This window comes from Phaethon aethereus (genome assembly GCF_964289735.1).
Source record: "Phaethon aethereus genome assembly, chromosome: 5".
Classification (NCBI taxonomy): Eukaryota; Metazoa; Chordata; class Aves; order Phaethontiformes; family Phaethontidae; genus Phaethon; species Phaethon aethereus.
The window spans coordinates 68,776,281-68,801,661 of record NC_138579.1 but is presented as its reverse complement, the minus strand read 5'-3'; positions in this window follow the sequence as shown (position 1 = coordinate 68,801,661).

Genomic DNA, 25,381 nt, shown 5'->3' with positions numbered 1-25,381 from the left:
AAAAAAAACCACCTAACTTTACTGCCTCATTCCAGGTGTTTAAGTGTTAATGGGCAACCATTTATTTTTAAAGTGTCCTGAAAATTAAAATACATTAATTGCCTAATATTATTATAGAAGGTCCTGGGCTGACGTGACCCAGATTTGAGTGGAAGTGGAAAAATCTCAGTGTGCTGTGGAAGCTGTGCTCCACCCAGTAGTACCGAGAGGCAGGACAAGAAGTTTCCTTCCCACTCCCCTAGGTAAGCTCTAACACATCCCTTTGCTGCTTTGGAGAAGACCATTGCTGGAGATTGCTATAAAGATAACAGGAAAGTCATGCATCGGGACAGAGGCTGCCTGACCTCCATCACTGTACTTCTGCACACTATTTCATTCACCTGTCAGTACTCCCTGGGCTCCTCCCTGTGTGTGCGTACAAACCTTAATTAAAACCAACATCAAAGGCTGGACCACTCCAGCACATGAAGTGACAGAACTGAGCAGTGGGACCACTCAGATTGCGACCATGCCTGAGAGCAGAGGAAATATGATTTGTCTTTTCAAGAGCCCCATGAGCTAAAACAGGTTGTTGAGCTGATAGGAAACAGAGACTCCAGCTACAGTTTTCTTCCTTAGCGTGTGATAAACCCAACGTGCCATCTCAAAACATACTTGTGAGAAGAATGGTAAAGGGACTAAGAATCTACTGTCTACGCAATAAAACAAAAATGCTTTCTTAACAATTAGGAGACAGTGCTGCTTGGCATCCACACCTATAGTAAGTACACTTGCTGGAAGTATTTATAGTCCGCTCCTGCAAAATGTATTGTGTACCTTTACAACAATAATAATGCAGTTCTCAGCTCCTGTTGATTTAGAGCCGAGCAAAGGCTCTGAATGTTCAGGGCGTTCATGCTCTGGGGAAATGCCTGTGCATAATGCCGGTCCCACTATCCCAAATGGCAAAACAAGCCAACCAGCCCACCAACCACTTCTCTGCCTTGCAGTTGCCTCTGAACTATTTTTATGAAGTCTTTTACACTTTTGAGGGGCACGCAGTGAAGGCAGGGATATGCTCCAGCTCTCCTTTTGGCTGGGGCATCCAGAGATAAGAGCCCATAAGCCTGGCAACCACCCGAAACAGCATGAACACAATCACATGATGGTGAAACAAACCCTGGCTGTGGCTATGACAGCAGCATACCCCCTCCCTCCTCGCCTTCGGCACTAGATGCAACACACTCTCTGGCTGTTGTTGATGCACACACAAAAAAAAGGTACCAGCTAGGTTGTTTATGAGGTAGAGAATCAGGTTCCAGAGAGCCCTAAAAAAAAAAAATCACAGGCAATATGGCAAAGATAGACAGAGAATGATAAGTCACTATAAAAATTAAGGCATATTTGGAGAAATTAGCAGGTGGCAAGATTAAGATAAAGAGGAAGAAATTTTTTCCACATAATATATTGAAACCATAAGATCATTATGCCAGTTATTATATAATAGTATCTATAACAAAACTACACATACAGAGCATCATTACATTTTCACATGATACAAGTGAAGTTAGAAGTACAGCTTTTTTTTTTAAAAAAAAAAGAGTTGAGAAACATTTATGAAGAATAGGTCCAGTGGTGTCTACTGTACAAAGTAGTCTGGCTATATTTTTCAGCTCAGTAAGCCCTTAAGCCTCTGGTTGTTGGAAAGGCATTTGTGGGGAAGGATGTTCTGTTTCTTATCTCCTTTCCTTGCTACTTACCACTGACAGACACTGGGTCCTGGGTTAGATGGACCTCAGAGTATGGGAAGTCTTTTGGCTGCATAACACTTAGCATTTATATAGACCTCATGTACCTAAAGCACAGAATATTTTATTTGTTATGAACTCATTTAGGGCAAATGTAGTTCTGTGTTGGAATTAAGCAGATAATGTTTTTAGCAGTATTTCACCAATGCCCCAGTCTTGCGAGTGCTTCTGTGCATGCCTATATTAAATATTACTCATGTGAGCAGTCTCTACCCTTTTTTTTTTGCAATTTAACATTTTGCCAAAGTTGAGTGAGAAAAATGTTACTGTTTGTGAATAGTAATGTCTAGTATGCAAAATACATGCTCAAAGCTGAAGGCAGTTTAAGGACTGAATCAAATGATGTCTATAGTGAAAAACATCCACTACTTCGCAGGTCTTTGCTAACATCAATGGCAGAAGCAGGTTGGGGTCACCACACATTCCCTAAATTAAGAATAAATATTTAGGATGACTGATTTTCACAAGTTTAGACAATGTAAGAAAAAGGAAAAATGAAGTTCTGCATAAGAGCAGAAAAAATTAGTTGACAAAACCCCCTGCTTCTGCGTATGTGAACACTATTCCCTTTCTCATGTCCCCCAGAAATGCTTTCACTAGTTCCTATTAGCCCCTATGGATATGCACAGGATTTTACCATTAATGCTGCTGGAATTTCCAAGTGTCATTTTACAAAAGTTAGAGGAACCTCCCACTTCTTCCCCTCTGCAATTTACAGTTGGAAGTAACACCACCCAAAAGCCCAGCCAGGACTTTGAAATTAAATTAGAAGATGCTGTAAACTGTGTTCACAGGAACAGCAAGAGAGAAGATTTGACTCAGACCATGTGAGTCACAGCTGGTCTCCGATTCTCCCCTTGCTACTGATGGAAGGAAATTATGACAACCATGGCTAGCCCAGCTGCGCTGGCCAGAGGGGTGGGGGAGTGAAACTGAGCCCACTCCAGTTTTTTTAACCCTCTGTCTTCAGATCCAGTCCCCCTCTCTATCCTAAAGCAGATTCAACTGGACTCAGTTGAATCTGAGTTTTCCCTACTTGTTTTTATGAGATTGCAGTCACCAGTCTCAAGCTTCTGTAGTAATCTGTGCTTAACATTATCCTTGCACTTCAAAAAGTTTTTCCTAATCTCAATCCCTTCTTACTATAGAGCAAGTCTATGAGTCCAGATATATGGATCTGGACTGATAGATATCTATCAGACTTTATTTCCATTAAAGATGAAAGTGTATGCTCCCTTCTCTTTGATCTGTTTGGCTAACATTTAGCAGCAGCTATTGATTACCTTGTTGAACTGAAGCTTCAGGTAACCATGATTGATAGGAAAAATAAGAAGAGTTTTCATATGTCTTTGTTTTTCTTTTTTTGGTGTACAGTCCAAAGCAAAAGTCAGCCCACAGAGCTTCTGTGTGCAAACTGCAGCTGCATGCTGTGACCTGCCTCTGTATCTTTGGTCTTAAGCAACAAAGTTTAAAAAAAGAAAAATACTTACCAGAATTGACTCTTACAGCTTTACTGCTGCTTGAATCATACAGAGGAAAAAAGGGTGAAGGATTTACCTGTGACTTGACTTATTACTCTGCATTTATAGGTTCCAGCACCTCCCACAACACATATTTAGTCTAGGTGTTTACTGTAACTTCTTTTTTGAACCTGCAATTGCTGCACCATTTATAAAGGAAGCAGCAAAGCCTTTTCTTTTAATGTACAAAGAGGCACTAACAATGACTCAAACTAACACCCTTTAAAAGGCTTGGATACTGGAAGATTGTAGCCCATGTGCTACAGTCATCTACAAGACATCTACAGAGCAGAGAGATAGCAGAAGTAGCATCCTGCACAGACTAGTAGTCTACCAAGAGACAAATTTTTAACACTCCATTAACAGTAATGTGAGTTTTCCCATGAGAAGCAATACTTTTCACATGCCAGGACCTAAACACTTTCATATCCTCATTATTTATCAGCAGCTATGCCACTAAAACAGCTCAAGATTTGATATCCACTGGAGATTAGACTCTGAAAAGCTCAGAGATTTGATAGCACTTCCAGAAGGATCCGCTGGTGCTTCTAGCCCCTCTGTGGGTCCTCCTCCGCAGAATAACAGAGATCACACTTACCATCTCAAACCATGGTGTTGTGCTCCCTACCCATCCCACCTCCTAGGCAGCCAGGATCCAAGACTGACCTCCCTTTCCTGCATCCAGCCCAGATACCACAAATGAAGAAGCCAGAAGTCTTTTTATTCCCTGGTGACTGCTCAGGGATCCCTCCCTTCCCACAGCTCCCATCTCCCTGTAGGGCAGGTGGTGGGGCTGCCCCTCTCTGCCCAGGTGTTTCTGCTTGGCAGCCTGGCCACAGCTGGGAAGATGCTGAGGCCTCTCTTAACTCTGTCCAGGCTGCTGCCGTCTCTGGTGTATGTGATCCTGTCACAAGTGCACTTTATGCAGTGGCAGCTGACAATATAAGACCATTATTTTATAAAAAAGTAGCAAGTTAGGACTTGCTTAAATAAGTGAAGACCTGAAGTTAGTACCAGATTGTAGTAAAACAGCAGAGAACCTGTTGCACTAATATTTGGATAATATTGTGTGCAATCAGTTGTCTGCTTTTTCAGAATTTAATTACTGCATTAATTACTGCAATTCAAATTCAAAATCAGAATTTAATTACTGCAGTTAATTAGTGCAAGTCTCAGTGGGCTACATAGAGCAATTATTTCCCAGGTAACATACAAATACTATAAGGTCTTTCCATGGACATGAGGAAATTACACATATGACTACCACTGAATTGCAGGTTTAAATTCTATGCTTTCATATACTCCGTTACAACTGCCAGTAACAGGCTTTTGCTGATTTTTTTTGTCATCTTTGTTTTTTTTTTTAAACTGGTTACATTATCTATTTTAATATCCACAATTTACCCCCAAGGTGTCTGTGTTTTAAACATGTGAATCGTGAATTCAGTTGGGACCTCTGTGAAGACTCCCTGGAAATAAGGGAACAATGAACTGAGGATCCAGCCCAGGCTGTGAGTCAATAACAAGTTCAGAGAGGTTTACCAGTGTTTTCCAAAACACAGATATCCAAGGACCTGCACGAGAAACTTTGAGGATGACAAGCTCGTTAAAGAAGCGGTTGTGCTCATTTTTCCAGCTTCAAACCTCTGTGTTTCTGCAGGACAGGTATTAAAAGAAAGAAAGACAGAAAATTTTGAAGAAGAATGTTTTCATATGCAATCATCCACCTGGGACAGGGTATGAAGATCTTAGCAAGATAGAGCATCACCTGTAATGATGAATGCTGGTTTTGCTACAGGTATGATTGTCTGCTTATGTACATGTTTTTGAATGTCAAATGGGTCCAAGAAAGAACATAGCATGTTTTTACATTGTGCTTTGCATCTATATAAATAAAACAATGCAGTAGTGACTGTTTCCTGGTCAGATTGAACAGTACATACTTCTCAGCAATGTATCTGCAAATATAGCTAGCTTGTCTATATTCAGCTGGGTAATTAAGAGTACAAAGCCATGTCTTGTTATTGTACACAAATGCATAATGTACACACCAGCAAAATGCATTGCTTACAGCACATAGCACACGCCGATGTTTTAAAAGCAAGTGACTGACAGCGGGTCTGGTGTGTTCCCACAGCTCAGGTCTCTGCTTTCTTCAAAAGCATCACCCATGTAAGTCAAGGTGGGAAGTCAGGCAAAGCAGGAAGGGATGACAAAAGCGAGGTGACAGGCAAAAGCCTATAGCTGTGGGCTAGGCTGAGTGACAAGAGGAGAGGACTGGACAAGAAGGGATAAAAATGTTGATAAAAAACGTTTGTAAACTCATGGCATTTTATTCAGTGTCATTAAGCCAAGGTAGAACAACTCCAACTAGCTCTTGCCGCATGTCAGGGTAGGTGTGACACCCAGGCCATTTCTTCAGCTTTAATGTCACCTTCTCTACCTAATCTTAATAAATCTTTTTAATTGAACCACTTGGGAGTTAATCTGTCATTTGACAGTTTTTTGTAGCTCACCCTTGAGACTGTCAAATAGACATCTATCTGCAAGAAAAGAAGAAAGGGTGTTTCACTACTGCTTTTGTCAGGACTGCAATCCAAGAAGTATCAGATTAAGGAGTTTCTTTCAGAGGTGAGCTGCCTTTCAGGAGAACTGGAATCACAGCAGCTTCTTGATGTCCACAGATGAAAACTGAATCTGAGGGGTTTTAGGAAGTTCTGTGTGTATTGTTTGTGTAGATCAAAGTGGGAAATGGATACATTCACACAAATTTCTGGTGATTCATATTCTTCTCAAAATCAGCCCTTTCAAAACATAGGACCTTCAATAGCTCTTAAGATTTCCTGTATTCTTGTATTGGGCTGGGATGGTTGCCACTCACCCAACCTATGACTGGTCACTGCTCTGCTAATAACTTGATGCCATAGTCTAGTAGGTTTTTTTTCAGCTGCTGCGTTGCTGACATGCTTCGTCTTATGCTCCTAAATTACAACAGACATGATGGATGCAGTTTTCTGCCATTAACCAGGACCACAGCAAAATATGTGCTTGGCAACATGCCCACTGACCCAAATCCATCTGCGTTCATTCTGGGACAGAAAACCATGTTTTTTTCCCATTCTGTGTTGCTGCACGAGAATAAGGAGGAGATCTGGTCATCAGTTACCACATGCGTAAGGTTTTTTTTTCCTTTGACCTATTTTATCAGCTATTCCAGTGATAAATTAAAACCAAGAGACTTATACTCAATTGTTTTATCTTAACAGCAGGTGGAATTCCTATGGGAAGATGCTGACACATATACTGAAGATGAGGGTATTGGCAGCTACGAAGTGATGTACTCGGCACAAAGTCTGAAAGGGGGTCAGTGACACACTAAGAGACGTCCCAGTGGCTAATTCTGCTCCAACTCCTTTTTCACATGTATAACCTGCACACCCAACAACCCACACATCTTAAAATAATGATACCTGAAAACAAGTCCTCAGATACCTTTCACCATCAGATAATAAAGGGTATTAATTAGTTATTGATTATATGCATGAGAATGACAAACCTGAACAGAGAAGAGAAGAAATCTCAATGTTCTTTTTGAATATTTGTTTAAATACTTTTAAAAATACACTTACTATAAACTTACAAATATCTTCAGTTTATCAGGATTTTGGTAACATCTGGAAATATGCAAAAAAAAAAGCTGAAAAAATACAAACTAAAAATCTGTTTTCAAGTCTTAGAAAAGCTTTTAAAAATTTTTTTCCTCTGCCCTAATTTTCATACCTTTATCAGATATAGTTATTTAGGTTCTTCTCCATGAATCGTGTTAAAAGACTCACAGATGCAATTGATTTTTATCATGTTTTTTTTTAAACACAAGGGGGCACCAACAAGCTAGTGGAGCAAGATAGAAACTGTTCAGATACAGTAAATCAAAAAAATCCTGTTACAACTCTCGATAGTTTACTCAAGTAGACAATTTTTGAAAATGAAGGATAGCAATGCAATGCTTTGTCATTCCTTCATCTGAAATGACTGGAAAAGTAATCCCTGGCATGTGCATATTATGCTGCCTCATTTCTTTTCCTAGGTAGAGTTTTGATTATTTCTGACCACAGATGGTTCTCTCAGAATGTGCAATCAGGTTTCCTTAGTTTTACAAAGAGAGAATCCAGTTTATAAGTAAAAAAATACCAAATACCCCCAAAATGCAAAGTTGAGCCAAAGGACCATTAGTGCTTTTTTTAACATAGAAATATCAATGATGATTGTGTTTCTCAAATTTCCAGTCCCTTTTTGATTTCTTTGTATTTCCATAATAAAGCTGACTAAAAAGGAAGTCTTGAAATATAAATTAAGATATGAAAGTTCTTAATGTAGCATGATCCCATCTATTGAAATATGGGCACCTGCACGTACAAAGAAGTGGAATTTGCCCCAGCGCAGAGGGTGTGCAAGAGACCCAATACCACGTAAATCCTGAGGACAAAGCTATGGCGTGATGGAAGGGCAATCTAAGCTCTGACTGCTCACCTTTCTAACTGCTGAATTTCTGCTGTCCTTTGCTGGTCCCATTACAAGATCATATGTCAGGTTGTAAGGCTGCGTGTGTGAAAGATCAGTTGCTATTCATTTTCCCACTGTTGCTCATAAAAGATAGCTAAATTCAAAGAAACATGATGTTTTCATGCAATGAAGGAAAACAAGTCACTTTTGAGACTTCAGTGAATGGTTTTGACAGAGTTCTTTTCTTTCTAACTTTTCCATTTTTCTCTTCTTTGACTTCAGACACTGCAGGTTTCCTCCCTAGCTGTTTCCTGCTTTCTTAGGTGCACTCTCATTCTTCATGGATTTTTTATGTTCTTCTAATTCTCAAGGTAATTATCCGTCTAGCCCTTCCCTCCTCCCAGCCTAAGCAAACATTGGTAGAACTAGTTTTAAAAGGAATTAACACTTTCCAGGTGAACTTGAGGTCTCAAAGCAGATTCCCCTAACTGAGAACTCATTTAGGTGGGACCCTTAAGTCAGCAGATAACAATCACAAGAAGGAAATAAGTTTTTTGCAAGTGCTAAACTATTTTCATTCATTTAAAATCACAGCTGAGCCATGCACAGTCCCGTATAGAGTTAAAACAGGTTAGCAATGTAGTCATACCATACGCAGGATGATTATACCATTTGTATGATGATGATCCAAGTATGAAAGTTTCAAGCTTCTATTATTCTGCTTGGGAAAATGGTTCTACAATGACACAGGTCTCACTGTTCAGATTTTCCTGATAATTTACCATGTTTGGACCTGTCCAGAATTGCTTTTCCCATTCTCTATGTTCATGATCTGCCTGTTCACTGTTGTGTTCATCTGTCAGCCACATTTAGGAAGGATTTATTAGTAGATTTCAAATCATGAAACCTGCAGATGGGGTAACATCTACTATCAATTTATCTGTCCCAGAACAAACATAGATGTGGTCTTGCAGAATGGAAGGTGGAAGGTCTCTGGGGAGGTTGGGGAGACCAGGAGCAGGGCACTGCTGGATTAGAAGTCCCTCTGCATTAATTGCATGCAAGTATAACCTTGAGTGCCATGTAATCACAGCTGTTAAGATTCTTTGCTCAGACACCCTCCAATTTGTAGACATGAAAATACAATTGCCTGAAGCCATGAAAATGTTGTTTCTTATTTCTTGCCTATTTCGCGTAGGTAGAACTGCTGATTAAGGATTTCCAGATTGAGAAAAATCTTCTGGCTTTGTAGATATATATGTGTTGAAGATGTAATCACAGAATCACAGAATCACTAGGTTGGAAAGGACCTTCAAGATCATCAAGTCCAACCATTAATCCAGCGCCACCATGTTCCCTAAACCATGTCCTGAAGTGCCACATCCACATGTTTTTTGAACACTTCCAGAGATGGCGACTCCACCACCTCCCTGGGCAGCCTGTTCCAATGCCTGACCACCCTCTCAGTGAAGAAATTTTTCCTAATATCCAATCTAAACCTCCCCTGGTGCAACTTGAGGCCATTTCCTCTTGTCCTATCACTAGTTACTTGGGAGAAGAGGCCAACACCCTCGTCGCCACAACCCCCTTTCAGGTAGTTGTAGAGAGCGATAAGGTCTCCCCTCAGCCTCCTCTTCTCCAGACTAAACAACCCCAGTTTCCTCAGCCGCTCCTCATCAGACTTGTGCTCCAGCCCCCTCACCAGCTTCATTGCCCTTGTATTCTTTGAGTTCATCACAAACTCAGAAGTATCCTGTGACTTCAAACTGGTTTTGTGGATAAAACACAGAAGAGGGAGTCAAGAGATGTGAACTCTTGTTACACCATTAACTACCTTGCTTGTGAATATGAGTCAGCTAACTTGTCTGTGTTTTAATTCTCACGTGTAAATGTTTACCTTGTACATTACTGACAATAGGTCCAGTTACTAGGATAAAAAAGACCATCACTCCTGCAAACTTGAGACCAAAGCCTTTCTTTTCCAACCTTAGTAACAGTGGCTTCCAACTGCACTTACCAGCCCTCGAAATCAGGGAACTCTGGCTTAATAAAGTTTGTAGGTGCGTGAGAGGGGCTTTTTCTTCAATCACTTAATCTTAAATAGTTGGTGGGATGGAGTTGAGGAGAGGAGGAGGTCAGTTTTGGAGTGTCCAGCTGTTACCTAAGCCAAATTTTTCTCCCTTTCTTATTACTTAGTTCCCAGAATACTAGTGGTTTTTCTTGCATTCTGCCACATGTCTCCAACTGTGTTTATAATACAGGCATTTTGTGTGTGTGTGTGCTAGTAGCAGTGTTAATTCCTGCACTTGCAAAAGCTTGAGTTTTGCTTGTGCTGAGCTGCACACCATCACTTCAAGCAAAACTGTTCTTGTCTTATGCTGCAGGGACATTTGACAGTCAACTCGTTCACTACAATTGCCAACTTAACATCATCACCTGACGCTTTTGTTGAGGGCTTCAGTAATCAATATTCACTGACATCCTTGTGTTTTGCTTACTTTTCAGGAGTCATTACTCCTACAGTTGTTTTCACATTTACCTCCTCTTTTTCCCTTAGATAAATATGTTGGATTCTTTTTGCCTTCCTTTCGGTTATGTTCTTTCCCTCTTTTATGTACAGATATTTTACATGTGTGCCCTGGACTTCTGGGATGCCTTTGATAGGTGTCTAACATTAAACATGAGTGCAGCATCCATCTCTGCAGTATATCCAAACAATATACAATACAAATGACAACACCAGGGAAGCTAGCCAAGGACACCAGAGCAATCTCTATCATTGCAAAAACTGTCTTGGAATTTTTAACATTCACATAAAACATCTGTTTCTCATCCATGAATGGTACTTAATATATCTTCCTCAGATGTATGAATCAACTTTTTGGGGATACACATACATTGTTTTAGGGAAGCAAGGTAGTCCATACACGATCATGAAATTATACAGTGAATATGGTTCCACACGAATAAATTTCGGTGGCAACACTGGCTTAATCCATCCCTCTGCCTGTACATACTGGGCCTTTTATTCCTGCACTCACTCCTTCCCCTGCACAATGGCTCTGCCAAGTATATGAGAAACTACTCAGGTAACTTGGGGCGGGGGAAAAGAAAAAAAAATTGTTTTCAGTTGAATCTGTTCCTCAAACCATCTCACAGCATGACAGCACACATGCTGGTGGTGGTCCAGAGCAGGAGGCAGCTCTGAAAAGGTGAAAGAGCTAAGGGCTACTTATAACATCCTAAATAACCATGCTGCTGGGTGTGACACTAGAGCCTGAATTGGAATCAGTTATAGAAAAGTTAGAACATGCCCCATTGTGAATACTGAAACGTCTAACATCGTGGATGTCAAGTCTCATAAAATTTCATTTCAGGAAGCAATGCAAACTTCCTGAACTTTATTTCATTCACTATGTCAACTATGACATATAATGTTTCAATCAACCTGAAATAAAGTGTTCTTTCCAAAGCATAGAACTTTCCTGCAGACAGGAAATTCTTTTACTAACCAACCGAGTGAAAATAAAGTCAAATGATGAATACAACCTGGTTTTCCTGCTGTTATATTTAAAATTTCACCCAAGACAATTGAAAAAATAGAAAGAGGCTCTTGACGTGATAGAGATAATGTTGCCAAAGCAAAATACGTTAACCTTTCCAAACACAAAAAGTCAAACTGAAAAGGAAAGCTTTCCAGCCACAATGCTCTTTCATATCTGTGTTGTGCATGTTTGCAGCAGATTTCCTCTTTGTTTTGCATACTGAATTTGTATTGATGACAACAGGAACTTTGATCTCCGAAGCTGAATTTTATTCATGAGCTCTAGAGCTGTAGTTTAAAAGGAATCAGTGATTCCTGAATGCATTTGATACATGCAAAACTTAAAAGCAGTTAGAGATCTATGATATGCTAGATAATAAAACACACCAGGGAATCAGAAAAAGATAACTAACCTGAATACAGAAATGCACAGAGCTCACGTTAACTCATACAAACCCATACATTCATCCCTTCTCCCCACTTTCCACCCTCTGTGTTTCACATCAGTGCACAGAAGTCCCTTTCCAGTGACAGAGGCAATAGTTGCCTCCTCTTCAGGTGGCTCTGTTTCAGTGGTACACCATGCTACAAACAAAACAAAGTAGTAAAAAACATGTACTCCTTGCTTTAAAAGAACATGGCTGTGAAAAAAGGGAGGTGCCAGTGGTAGTTTCAGTATTCTGAGAGCATGTAGCTTTGCTGTTATTGAACATCAAACGTTCAGCTGATGAGAAAAACTCGACCTGGCAGAGCTGTACCAGCATCACCTTCAGCATTGCAAAGCTTTAAAAATTGTAATTCTTCTTGTGATTTTGGAAGGATTGAGGAAGACAGCCCTCCATCCTAAATGCGCTTCATTGTCCTTGTTTCTGGGGAGTGAAAAGCCACTGAATTAAATTTTCTGTTCAGAATGTAATGCAAACTGAGGACGTGTTTCATCTGCTTTGGCCTGGGTCTGATGCCAAGAAAACCTCCAGGAAAATGAAGGGGTAATCAGGACCAGACAGGACTGGCATCACAACCAGGAGAGCCCAAGGTGGCTCTGTTTTATAGCTCCTGGGCTTGCAGGGTAAGAAAAACGTAGGAAAGAAAAATGTTTAATGAGGACTACATGGTCTGAATCTGTCTCCTTTGACTGGTGTAATCAAAAGCAACTCTGGTTAAGTCAATAAAGTTGCAATGTTAAGTGGGAATAGTCACAAATGTTTGTTCATTAAAGGACTTCAGGATGATGTCAGACAATATAATGCTTAAGTTTGCTTAAGTTTTGGTAAGAGGCTAAAGCAGTAGTTTGAGAGTCATCTAGTGTAGGACCTAAGTATTTATACATATTTTATTAGCATTCATTTTATAATATACAAAATGTTATTGTGCCAGATGTATATTTATAAATATTACCAGATTCACTACAGCACTAACTTTATTTATGTGATAAATATTGACATGCTTGTCTTAGAAAATGATCTCTTTTGCTTGGGCATCTTTAATTAGTTCCGCTTTCTGTCACTGTCTGGAATTGATTTTTGCATGTTTACTCTCTCTGAACTGTGTGTACAATCCTTGCATAAATGCCAGAACTTGGGAGATATGTTGTTCATCTCTGAAGCTTTGTTAAAGTGTTTTGAAAAGTGAAAAGTGGAGGTTTCTATAAATCTGCCAGAGAATTGTAGCCAATTTTGGGTTTTTTTAGCAGTTGAAGAAACTTGGAAATGGGCAGGAAAAGTTTAAATGTGTTTTCTTTAACAGTTTGAAACATCGTATTTCATGTTGCTATTATAAACAGTGAAATGCCCTATTACCTTATTTGGTTAAAAAAGCAGACAAGCTATATGCAGTGGGTATTCTGCCTTAAAGACCTTTTTTTACAACAATTATTAATTACAGTGCATGATTGTTGGCATACCATATTGGTGCTACTGAGCTGAGAAACCAAATATTGAAAGTTTCTGTTTGAAGGTTCAGTTCATAACCCCTCTGTTTGGATTAAGAGCAGAATGTTTGTGTGAATTTTTTTGCAAAAAGTTGAGCTTCCAATGTTTAATGGAAGAGGTATTATAACACAGGCCATGTCTCCAAAGTCATCTGAAAATGAACAGCAAAACAGTTTTAAATGCAAACAGACATTTCATAAACTTTGGTTTATTTGACTTTTTTTTTTTAATGAGGAGATTAGTTTTACAGCTGACAAAGTAGAAATTAGACAGTATTATGTTCAACAAGCATTCCATCCTGAGGTTTTTTAAGCTTCATAACCAAGATTTCTATTTATCTTCGATTATGCAATATTCAGTGACTGGAAGTCTAGTCTGTGTAAGAATTTTCACATAGCTTTGCATCCCATTTTCCAGGTTAGTTATCTGTTGCAATCTATGCCTAAACATAGATGTAGCATTTAAAAGCTCTGTCCTGGTCTAGTCTTCAGACATGAATCACCACATAACTTCCAACATGTTAATGGCATTTATTCAAGAGGAAGAAGTTGATCTCACAAGACACATGTTAATGCTTGCCCATGTGTTGGGTGGCAAGTCTTGTTTCTAGAGGTGTTAAATTACAAAAAAGTATGAATATGTTTATATGAACATATCATAAATCTTTTAAATGTAGAAGTGGAATAAAAAGTACAATCATGGAAGATTGAGGAGAGAGAATTTACCGAATAAGACTTTGCTCATCCAATAAAGCGCAATGTTAAGGTGCTGTAAAAACCCACCAGCACGATAGTCACTGGAGTTTTACAGCACAAAATGAGAGGGATCTACCTGTACAAATGCACTGTGAAAGGAGAAAGTTCGCCATCTTCAGGCCCCTGCACTAAGGCACGGGCATCTGAGCTTTACTCCCTTTTTTCCCCTCACAGATGATCTGGGATCACTCCAAAGACCATACAGAGAACAGCCATTCTGGCACACACTGACCAAGTGAAAGACTGTTTTTTCCCTTGAAACTTGTACATATTTTGCTTTTTTGGGTATGGGATTAAGTGTGCCAAGAGATTGTTAATATCTGACATTACCTGGGTCTGTAAGCGCCTGTGTTACTACCAGGCAAATAATTCAAGATTGTTACAAAAAACAGCAACACCCTTAAAAGTGACATAGAAATACTCTTTACCTTTTTGAAAATTTTAAATTCAGCAATGTTTTTCCAAGTTCAATTAAAATAACAAAAAGAGTTCAATGATTTTAACTTGCTTTAATTGTTCTTGCCTACTTACAGGCATGAGAAGACATGTCTGTAACATAAGCCTACAGATTACATGTCTGTTAGTATAAATTTGAACTCTAAACTCTGAGCTAAATGCAGGCACTAAAAAGTGGTTTGGTTTCATTTCAGAAAGATATTTTCAGTTTTGTTTCTGAAAATAATGGTCACCAAAATGGAATTATTTTATGTAGTATTGTGTAGTACAGGAGCTAATCCCATCCTTGCTAAATTCTAACACAAAGGACAGTAGGATTATTTGAATTCAGGTGCAAAATCCGAAGTGTGGGAGCATTTTCCTCTAGGATTTGTGATCATCACGTTATATGATTCAGTCCAAATTGCCTATCCGAGGCCCTTGCAATCTCTGACTTGCTTACTGGAGCAGGCATCAGAGCACATCACTTACTGAATGTCTCACTGGCAAAGTAGCTCTCTCTTGTTCCTACTTAGTCCTCAGAGAAGACATAAAGCAGTACCTAACCCAGCATGTCCCTCACTTGGGAGAGAATTTCATCAGTTAAAAAGACTCCTGAATTGTTGTCTGTCTGTCAACTTTTCCAACAGCTGCTAGTGTATGCAGTGAAAGGGTCCAGTGGGAAATGTAACACCAGGAGTCATCAAATTCTCACCCTTGTGTGAAAACTAGAAGACTATAGGGCAAGTACTGAACAAAATATTAGATTGTGCTCTGTCTTTGAATGTCTGGAAAAGTGTCAGCTTCTTGCTGTGTGTGCATGAAATTGCTTTTCATCCATCAGCAACAGATTTTACCGTTCATTCTTACTGCCAAATCTGAACAACCAATAAAACTAAAATATTAAGCTAGAATCTGTCTGTACATTGCATATAATCAGCAGAATGGTCTATTATGTGAGTACACTTCACATTAATAGAGTTCCTGGAGTTAATGAGATTAAGAAATACCACTAAAGGCATTGGGCAAACTGGCAAATCTCTTCTTTCTCGTGAGGGTATGCAATTAGAAATGAATCCAGTCTCATTCTTAGATCTCAGACTGTGATTGCAAGGTCTGCAGAGGAAGAAAAAAAACCTGTAACAATGAGCCCAGTGCAATATGAGCTGTTACAGTCATGTAGCTGAGGAAAATTACAATTGAGATTTAGTGAAGTGAATAAAACCTTCTAGACACAAAACTAAAACACCCCAAAACTCACAACATACACTCAGAATTAAATCCAAAAATTGGGGCTGTTTTCCAAGAGAGTATTTTCTCAGTACCCAAGTCTCATTATGCAAAATCCAAACCTCATAAAATAGAAATATAATCAGGTTAAGCAGATAGCTCTTTTCTTTGCTTCTCCTGATTTGGATAATATACCTCCAACAACACGGTCTTAAATTTTTAATATACACAACAGCTGTTCCAGCATTGGTAGAGAAAGGGAATAGCTGGGTGTAAAGAAAACGTTATCAAGTGAGTAGGCTAACAAAGACAATTCTGAATAAGTTTTGTCAGCAGTGTTTCTGGCTTCTGAGAATCTGAAGGGTCTTGTTTCTGGGATGTCAAATCACAGTGGGGGAGTTGCCAAAAATAAAACATCATTTAAGAATAAATATAAATCCTATCTAGTTTAGAAGAACTCGTCATAGGGTAACAGTTTCCCACAGGCTTGAATATAGTTAGTGAAATGGTCCTTCTAAGGACATTTCCGTCCTGGAGGAATCCCCCTTCAAAACTTCAACATGTTATTACAAAGTCACTATCTCCAGCTGCCAAAAAGAGTCCTATGAGAAAATGACTACCCTGACATTTCCTTCTGAGGTCTCTTCTGTCTCATTTTCCTTCTAGAGAGCTTCTGCCTGGGAGTGTGAGTCAGTTGCAATAGTGGGATTCAGCACATCATAGGCCCTGATCTAGTGTATAGAAATATATCTTCCCAGTGGGAGAAGAGTGTACGGTGGAGTATGTTTTGTAATATACATACATGCTCACCAACATGCATATAAAGGCACACAGAGCTATGTATGCAAATTAGAGAAAGATCAACACCCCAAGACATGTTCCCTGCACATCGTTTGGAAGATTGTGACATTTAGGATCGTCACCAGCTCCTTTGGAAATCATCAGGAGCTGGGGTGACATGTAGAAAAGCTTTGCTGTCTATGTAGATGAATTTTACCCTCATTGTAGAGAGCTCTACCACACCGGAGGAAGACCTCCTGCATCACTCTACCCAAAGATGCTTTTGTATGTAATCCACAGCTGTTGATACGTAGGAGTTGTTCTTGAGAGTTCAGGAGCATTTCTGAAGTCAGTCCAACCTATAGGCTTGACTGACCAATTATAAGATCTTTAACCAAAGGCATTAAAATATTGCTTATTTGTTTCCACGAGTTCCATCAACATAAGATGTGCTATGCTTTGAAAACACCTGGGTTGCAGGAAAAAGTGCTTATGAAGGACTTGCATTACAGTATAATTAAGTCTGAATTAAAGTAATTGAATTTGTATGAAATAATTCTAATATATGATCACTATTTAGAATGAAACTGTAAGAAACCTGGCCTTTTTTGTACACAGGCTACTCAAGATTCTTCTGCTTGTCTCAAAGTGCTAGTCCATGGGAGTTTCCATGTCTTGATTCTCAAAGGAATTCTAAAAGTACAGCAAAAGTTGCAGGAAAAAGGAGAGCAGGGTAGTACTCAGAGGACCCGGTTTCTGTTATTCACGTAATGTATGACCTTTGGTATCTCTCTGTGCCTATATCTTTTTCCATTCTTGGTCTGCTTAGATTGTACCTTCTTAGAAACACTAATCACATTTGAGCATTATCATTACCATATTTCAATAAAACTATTATTAATTTTAAAAAAGAAGAAGTTGGCAGACTAATAGGAGCTTTAGACCAGGACTCTAAAACTGACGTCACTTCTCAGTTGCAGCACAGAGTTCCTATGTGAATTTAAACAGGTTTTTCCCTGTGCTTCCATCCCCTATCTGTAAAATAAAGTAGTTTTGCTTCCTTTCTGTGTATTGCCTATTTGTATCATAATTCTGTAGTGCATGGACATCTTCCAAAACATATGTACCTACATACAGCACCTAGCACAATGGGATCTCAGGCAATGTCTCTAGCATAAAGTAGTATTATATCTACTAATTTGGATCAATTTTTACCTGGTGTTGAAGAGCTACCATATATGCCACAATGATTCACACTTTTTTCCAAGTTTGGAAGACAAATCAGCTTTAGAATTCAAAATCAAATTCAGATTATTTATGATGTTGACCAAGTCTTCTAACTGTTTTTGTAAGTCTGCCTCTTTAGATAATGAGAAAATGTAAAACTAGATAAACTTAATCTATTTTTGTATTATTCTATCAGAACTTCACACAGCTCAGATTTTCACTTTACATCAGTTACAGATAAAATTACAAATCTGAATTCCTTACTGAAGTAAAAATGTATCAGTGTCGGCAGAACATACTAATTTGCCCAAATATGGATTCCGGTGTTTAGTCCTTGGTGTTTGGTCTTAAAGTTGGCAACACCATTGTTATACACGTACCAAGGAGAAGGTATTGGCATTTTGAAATGGAGGAAATGATGGCATTTTGTCTTTTTTTAAATCATCCCTTAAATACAGAAGTATTTACCCCACAGTCCATCCTATTGCTCATAAGCAGAAACTTAGGATTCAACAAACCTAATAGCAAACTGCTATACAGGAAAATTAAGCTTGGATCTTAGGTGGCAGTTATTGTTCCCTCTTCTCCATATTTACTGTGCCTTAAAAATTAACCTCCTCTTCCTACTGCAAAGAGACCTCCTTTTAAGTGCATTTCCCTACGGACGTGAGAATTAGTATCTACTTAATTTAAAAAGACTGGATATAACTCTGCTTTGGAAATTTTTTAATCTGATGATGAGCTGCAGTCTTTCTCATTATGCTGCAGACACCATACCAAACCAAAGTATTCGGTAACTCTCTTTGCTCTCCAAGTGGATTTGCACTCCTCAGAGGACTAATGTACTAAAGCAGAAGGTATAAACACAGGCTATAGACATCTTTGGTGAGAGCCTACAGATTGCAGCTGAGTCACACCAGGGATAAACCTACTGGGGCAAATTCAACTCCTTTCCTTTCTCTGGGTATTTCAGTTACTACCTAAAGGTGCCAAGTAACTTCTCTGAGACTCTACAAGACGTGACACTTGGACCATATGTGCTGGCAGAAGGGGACATTTGTTTTGTTTATTTCACATACAAACAGCTCTGCATTATCATTTTCACTCTTAACAGTGAATAACTGTTCCAAAATGCAAACAGTAAAAAAAGAAAAAAAAAATCCTGTATTTTCAGACAGCTATCCTTAATCCCAGCCTAGCATCCTTTCACCTCACTAGATTTTTACTTTATCTTCTGCCTTGCTACTGTGTACTGCAGCAACTTCAGGTTCAATAGGAAACCTATTAATAGGAAATTGAACTTCAGGTTCAATAGGAAACCATATTCCCTGAAAGAGGGAATATGCCCTCTTTCAGCTGACCAGATCATTTTCAGAAAGGATTAACACATCTTCCACTACAAAAAAAGCTCAGTCAGGTTCTTCTACCCCTCAGCAGATGTCTGAGCTCCATTTTTTATTTTAATGGGAATTGGTATCACCAGAAACTGGGGCACATGTCTCAGCCCATTAGAGAAATGGGGGATTTTACTCTGCTTCAGCAGGATCAAGATTTCACATGCTTTAAACCAAAATAAAGGTGCTGAGCCATGTTGGTAGAAGGAGTATATTGGTTAAACAGGGCTGGAGGCTGGTATATAGTAATTGTTGAGAGCAGATAAATTGTAAATAGCTGAAATGCAGCTATATTTATGTTAATCTTAGTTCATTGAAGATGATGGGGAGTTTTTCCTTAAAATAAAAGATAGGGCATGCCCATCTGGGAGTAGGACCAACTTAGTAGCTGCATTGTAGCTGATCTAGAACAGGAGTGGATGTCTTTCTTATCACAAAGTAAAATATACAGACCTTGGTTCAATCATTGCCAGATACGAAATCTCCTTAAAAATCACGTCATATTACTTTCCTCTAAACTTCATGTGATGATTTGATGAGGAGATGAAGAAAAAGTAAGGAGGAGTATATTAAAGAGATTAAACTGGGGAATAGACATACCTATGGCTAAGTTTATTGGAAAGGATTCAGCCAGCTTATCAAATACTCCAAAGATTCCCCTTTGCTGAGTTGCATGAGGAGTTTTGCTAGGAAGTGTTTTAAGCCAAGAGTCCTTGGAAAGACTTTCTGAAAACTGAGTGTTAAAACTGGTATGGCACTAATAACCAGGTAGCTGGTTGAGAAGTATACAGCAGCAGAATCAGGAGCCAGAAGGATCTGGATTCACTTCATGACATGGTTAGTGTAAAACAAGGTATATACCATGTCTCAGCTCTCTCTATCTATGTATTGGTAATAATATGTGTCAACATTACTCCACTGTCTGCTGGTCAAGTAAATTGCATTAGGCAAGATTGAGTAGGAGTTACTTTTCATTATATATATTTATATATAGAGAGAGAGGGAAAGAAAAAAACCTTTATCTGAATTACAGATCAGGAGAGATGAAAAAAACCCAAGTTATTTCTCTATTTTCCATTTCTTACGTAATGAAAAATAAAGCATTTATTTAAAAAAAATGGGAGATATTATGTGGGAATTAACAGTGATGAAATATTTAAACTCCCTGAAAATAATATTCACTGTGTTGTTATTATTGCTTCACTTTAGTTCTTCAAAATACATTCTATTCTCAAACTCTTTAAATTATTTTACTAAAAAGCTTTAGAAAATCATAGTTCTTTATATATTCTCAGCTAAAATAACTTATAAGCTGTGTAAACTATGATACAATAACAGTGTACACTGTTGTCATGTATTATTCAAACTCCTTCACAAATGTGAACTGCTTCTCCATGTGGATTGTAATACAAAGTCTCTTTTTATTCTTGATTTCCCTGTCTGTGATACAATCCTTTTGTTTGAAGACAAAACCACCCTACTACTATTTCAAACAATGTGAATAGAAGAAAAATAGGTTTGTATACCTTTGAGTACATCACAGGTTCATCTTTATTGCTACGCATTTTAAAGGAAATACTTCATATTTAACTTTTTAAAAATAAATAGATCTAGCGATATAAATGTTAAATACATGCATGTGATATGTTACTCGTTCATGAAATAAGTAAAACAAATTAAGTTCTGGTAGTGAATACTTCCAGCTTACATTTCCATTATAGGTAGTGTTCCTTTAAGCATAAAATATTTACCCTAAGTTGCCAGCATTTCTGTAAACCTTATTCTCAAATTGGGTCTGTCTCTAGGCACTATCACAATTCAAATAGTATTTACTCATGATTATTTGTAAGTATTCTGAAATATGAATGGCTCCTGCAGCATGGACTGTAACAGAAAAATGCAAGTTTAAGGGAAATGTTTCTATTTTAAAAAGTGAAAAGCCAGTAAACTATGTCTTTTCAAAGCTTTCTATAGGCTGAACTAGTATATTGAATCAAAGACCATCTTACTGAATGTGTGCTGTGCACAGCTACCCACACATATGCATGTCTGAGTGCTCCTGCCTTTGTCAGGCCAAATCCTGGCTCTTCCAGGTGCTCACAAGTTCCCGCCCTAAATATTCTTTTAAAGTGGTTTTTCTTTGATGAAATAATAATTAACCTCTTTTTCATCCTTAATTTTATTTTAACAGCACCTCCTAGGTCACTCCGACAAGTGGAGCTACTGGAAGCTCTGTTAACGGTGCAGGACAGTGGCTGCGCTGTGGAGCAGCACCCCATGATCTGGATACCCTGGGGTGCACCCAGCCTTGGTCTCAGCCCCACAGGAGGACACACAGGCTGATGGCACCAATCAATCCCTTCAGCAGCTGGGAATTGATGTTGCAATGAAGGGAGCAAGCAGCAGATGAACAGACAAAAGTCTCAGAAGATAAGGAGCATGTATTAGAGGGAGAAGGTGCTCTTGTACCTACTCAGTGCACTGTCTGCAGCCCAGCTTGGCACAAACATCATCCCTGTGTGATCAAGTTTCAAAACCCCATCAGGGCTGGTGCAGTTTTCTTCAGGGCCTGCTCTTGATTTTATTAATGCCAAGGAGAAGTTGTTTTTTCAAGAATGGGCAGAACATCCCACCTCTTTTGCAATGTTCTCCTTTAATTTCTGAAGCATGTCCTGTGCAGTGGCTTTAAAATCCAAATAATTCTGATTCACCAATCAATATTAGTCATCTAATATGAACATGTAGGAATAATTTGCTACAACTGACACTAAACTGAAAAGCATTTAGGACATATATTTGGGATCTAGGGTCATGAATTTTTCCTCCCTTACTGCTGCATAATTTAAAAAAAAGTATGCTGCTGAATCCCTCTGAAGATGTCTAATTCCTCATGATAATTAGAGGAAATAGACACTAGAATGAATCTAAGGAGTCCACTGTGCTATTGCTCAAACTTAAATCCAGATTTACCACATTTTGATTCTCTCAGAAAAATACTTCCTTTCATGCTTTCCATTTTTCTGATTCTACAGAAAACTTGTCATCAAAAAACACATTCGTAATGAGTCAAACTTAAATAGATTTAGCATCATTCACTTCATACTTGTTTAAATAACCCTTCCCTGGAATTCACACTGCAGATCTCATGAGACCTTCCCATAGTATTGACATTTCCTCGCCCAGCTGGGTCAGAAACACTGCGATAAATGTTCTTGTGCTACTTAGAGCCTTCACTTCTGGCCAACACCGAACAATGCACAGGCATGCAAACAATTAACACAAAAAACAACCTTAAAGGCTTGCTGAGCTCCACAAAAATTAAATATATTTGGTTAAAATTTGGGCCACAGTTTATGTCATTTATATTTAATCAAAGACTGACATAGCTGTCTTCAGTAACAAGGGACTATAGCCATAATTTGGAGGCCTTTACTTAACTTTCATTCAGTCCTTATTCAAACAGTTGTAAACAAAGAACAAATTAATGAACAGAAATGAGTGAAGAATTAAAGGGATTGTTTAGAATAACACCTAAATAAGTAGCAAAATCCTAAATTACTTTTTATCTTTTATACATATGTGAACATTCCAGCAGACTTATAAGCCTTTCAATATTGCTAGTATTTCCAGATGAACATTACACCACTAATGTAGGGGGTTTTTTTTTACTTTCTATAATGACCTATTTGGATTCTAAGGCAATAAGTTCAGAGAACTTAATTTTCTGTTTATAGAAAATTCACTTTTTGCTTGTGACTCTTCAATGCTTGAACGCAGCACAGCAAAGTTGTGGCTTGCCTAGAGTTAAGCTAGATTGAAGTGATTTGCCACAGATCTAATAAAAAAACCATGGGAACTTCAAAGACAACTCGAGGAAATTATGTGTCTTAAAAGGAAAACAACTTCCTCTTTTTATTATAAGTACTCTAATAATGTTAAAGTCTATCACAGATTCTTTTACGATGTCATATACATAGGGGTCAGCACAAGTTTTGCAACTATTTCTCTTTTGCAATTATTGACTTCAGCACTTTACCGTGTATGCTCTTCTCTATCAAATATGTCATACATGATAACCATCAGTTAAACAGAGATGTCAGTTTAACAGTGCCTTTTCTAAATGTTATTTTGATGGCAAATATGATTTATTGATAACATTTTAAATGTTTTTCCTGTTTCTAAATTGGAAAATGGTTTCTATAGGTATGTTTACAATAGGTTCTGTAGCACTAAATTCAATTAAGCATAGGTGTATTTACTACTGTAATCATTGCAGCAAAAATGAAAGTGTTACTTGCATGGATACTAACAGTAGAATACAGGAATCTAGATGAACACTGCTCAGAGGCTGGGAGTTTTTTTGATTGCTCCAAGGAATCTGTTGAGAAAACAGGATATTATTTGCATTATGTATCAAAATGACTGTTGGTTTTCCTTTATGAAGGCACAACAAACTTCCTGACACAGATAATATCCTAGCAACTCTTTGTGGTAACTGAGACACCATTACAGCAACAAAAATATTTACAGTATGTTTTTATGGCACATTAAGTCTCAGCTATTTAAAAAGCTGGAGGAATTGTTCTGTATTTCTAAAAATGGATGCTAAGAGTAAGCCCTTAAAACTATGCATAGTTTAGAATCCAATTGTTTCTTTTTATGTTAGATGCAGGGTGAGTTTAGAGGAATATTTTTAAGAGACATGATATTTCCTGTCATTATATATTAGTCAGTGTTTTCAATAAATTTTCAACAGTGTTGTAATTTTTTGTTAGAAAAAGATCCGAGAGGCTAGAGAAAGACTAGCAGTGCGGCAAAGTTCAATTTTTACTAAGTAAACTATGTCATTAATATATAAAAAAAAAAAGTAACAGAAAGCTGGCATAAGACATCATTGAGCTGACAGGGAAGAAAAATCCTTATTTTAATATCCAAATATTCAAATTCCAATTTATCCAAAACCTGATTTATTTAAGAATAACATAGCATATTATTCATAGTGTCTATATATAATTTGTTGCATAGTCTTAATTTATATGTAGATTTAATTTTGAAATTTGCTATACTGTAGAAAATTTGCATGAATGTGAAACTCTTAAATGAAGAACTAAAGAAATATGATAGTAAAAGGCCAGTTTCTGAACTGCCTTTACACTCTGTGGTAGGTTACTCATATGACCCATTCCATTACAGTCAATGGGACTTCATGGGTGGGGAACTTCCTGAGGCCCCTTCCTGAAGAAAGTGTTTTCTGTAGAAGGATGATTAGGTAGATGCAAAGTATCTCCTGAATCACATTTGTTCATATGCATGCTGAAATGTCTTCCATGGTACCTTGCCACAAAGTGAATATGTAACCAGTTTAAAGCTGCATTAAACGGGTATGAAAAGCCAGTCTGAAATTCAAGATCCACTTGTATTTTGTGAAAACGTTTTTCTTTAGGTGCAGATATGGGTAATTCATTGTTTTTCTTGTGTTTCAAAACTGATCAGAAAAATGAAACATAAATGAAGAAGTGCAGCCCCATTTACTGTGAATGAGCTCTCTTGTACACATTTCACTGACTATAAATAGGGTATTTCTAAGACCTGATGATATCTCTTTGGAGAACACCATGTTAAGAATCCAGCATGACAAACATTTATATATTTATGCTTTTACAGTGTTCTCACTGAATGAATTTAATTATTCATTTACTTAATGACCCAAGTCAGGAAAATGTGCGTTCAAAGTACCCTGTCATCAATCATTTTCTTAACTTTAAACATATGTCAGGTCCCTGTGAAGCTGACCAATCCCTTATGTCACTTTGAAAACTGTAACTTTTGAACAATTAAAAGAAGTGGGCTGTAGTAGTAAAGAGTGTTATAACCTAATCCTCCATCCTTTAAGATATAAAAGTCAAAAGCAGGCAAGTCAGCTTATGATTTTTAGCAAATGGAAAATAAAGCTCAGCATGCTTATCTACCACTATAACCAGGATCTTTAAGAATTTTGCAAAGTTTTCTGCAAATACAGGAGTCTGTGTGGAGTTTTGCTTAATTTGTTTCATTAACTTAGACGGGAAATATGATATAGTACTTAGGAACGTAAACACTCTGACTCATGAGTTTGTTGCTATACAAGTAAAGGGCTCTTTTCTCAAAGTCATGGCAGACATGAGCATACACAAAGATATTCTGCATAGCAAAGAAGGCCACCCACAAAGTTATGTGGATATAATTTTTGATTCACATTCCTCTTCTCCCATAAAAGCCAAGGTGGGCCATGGCTG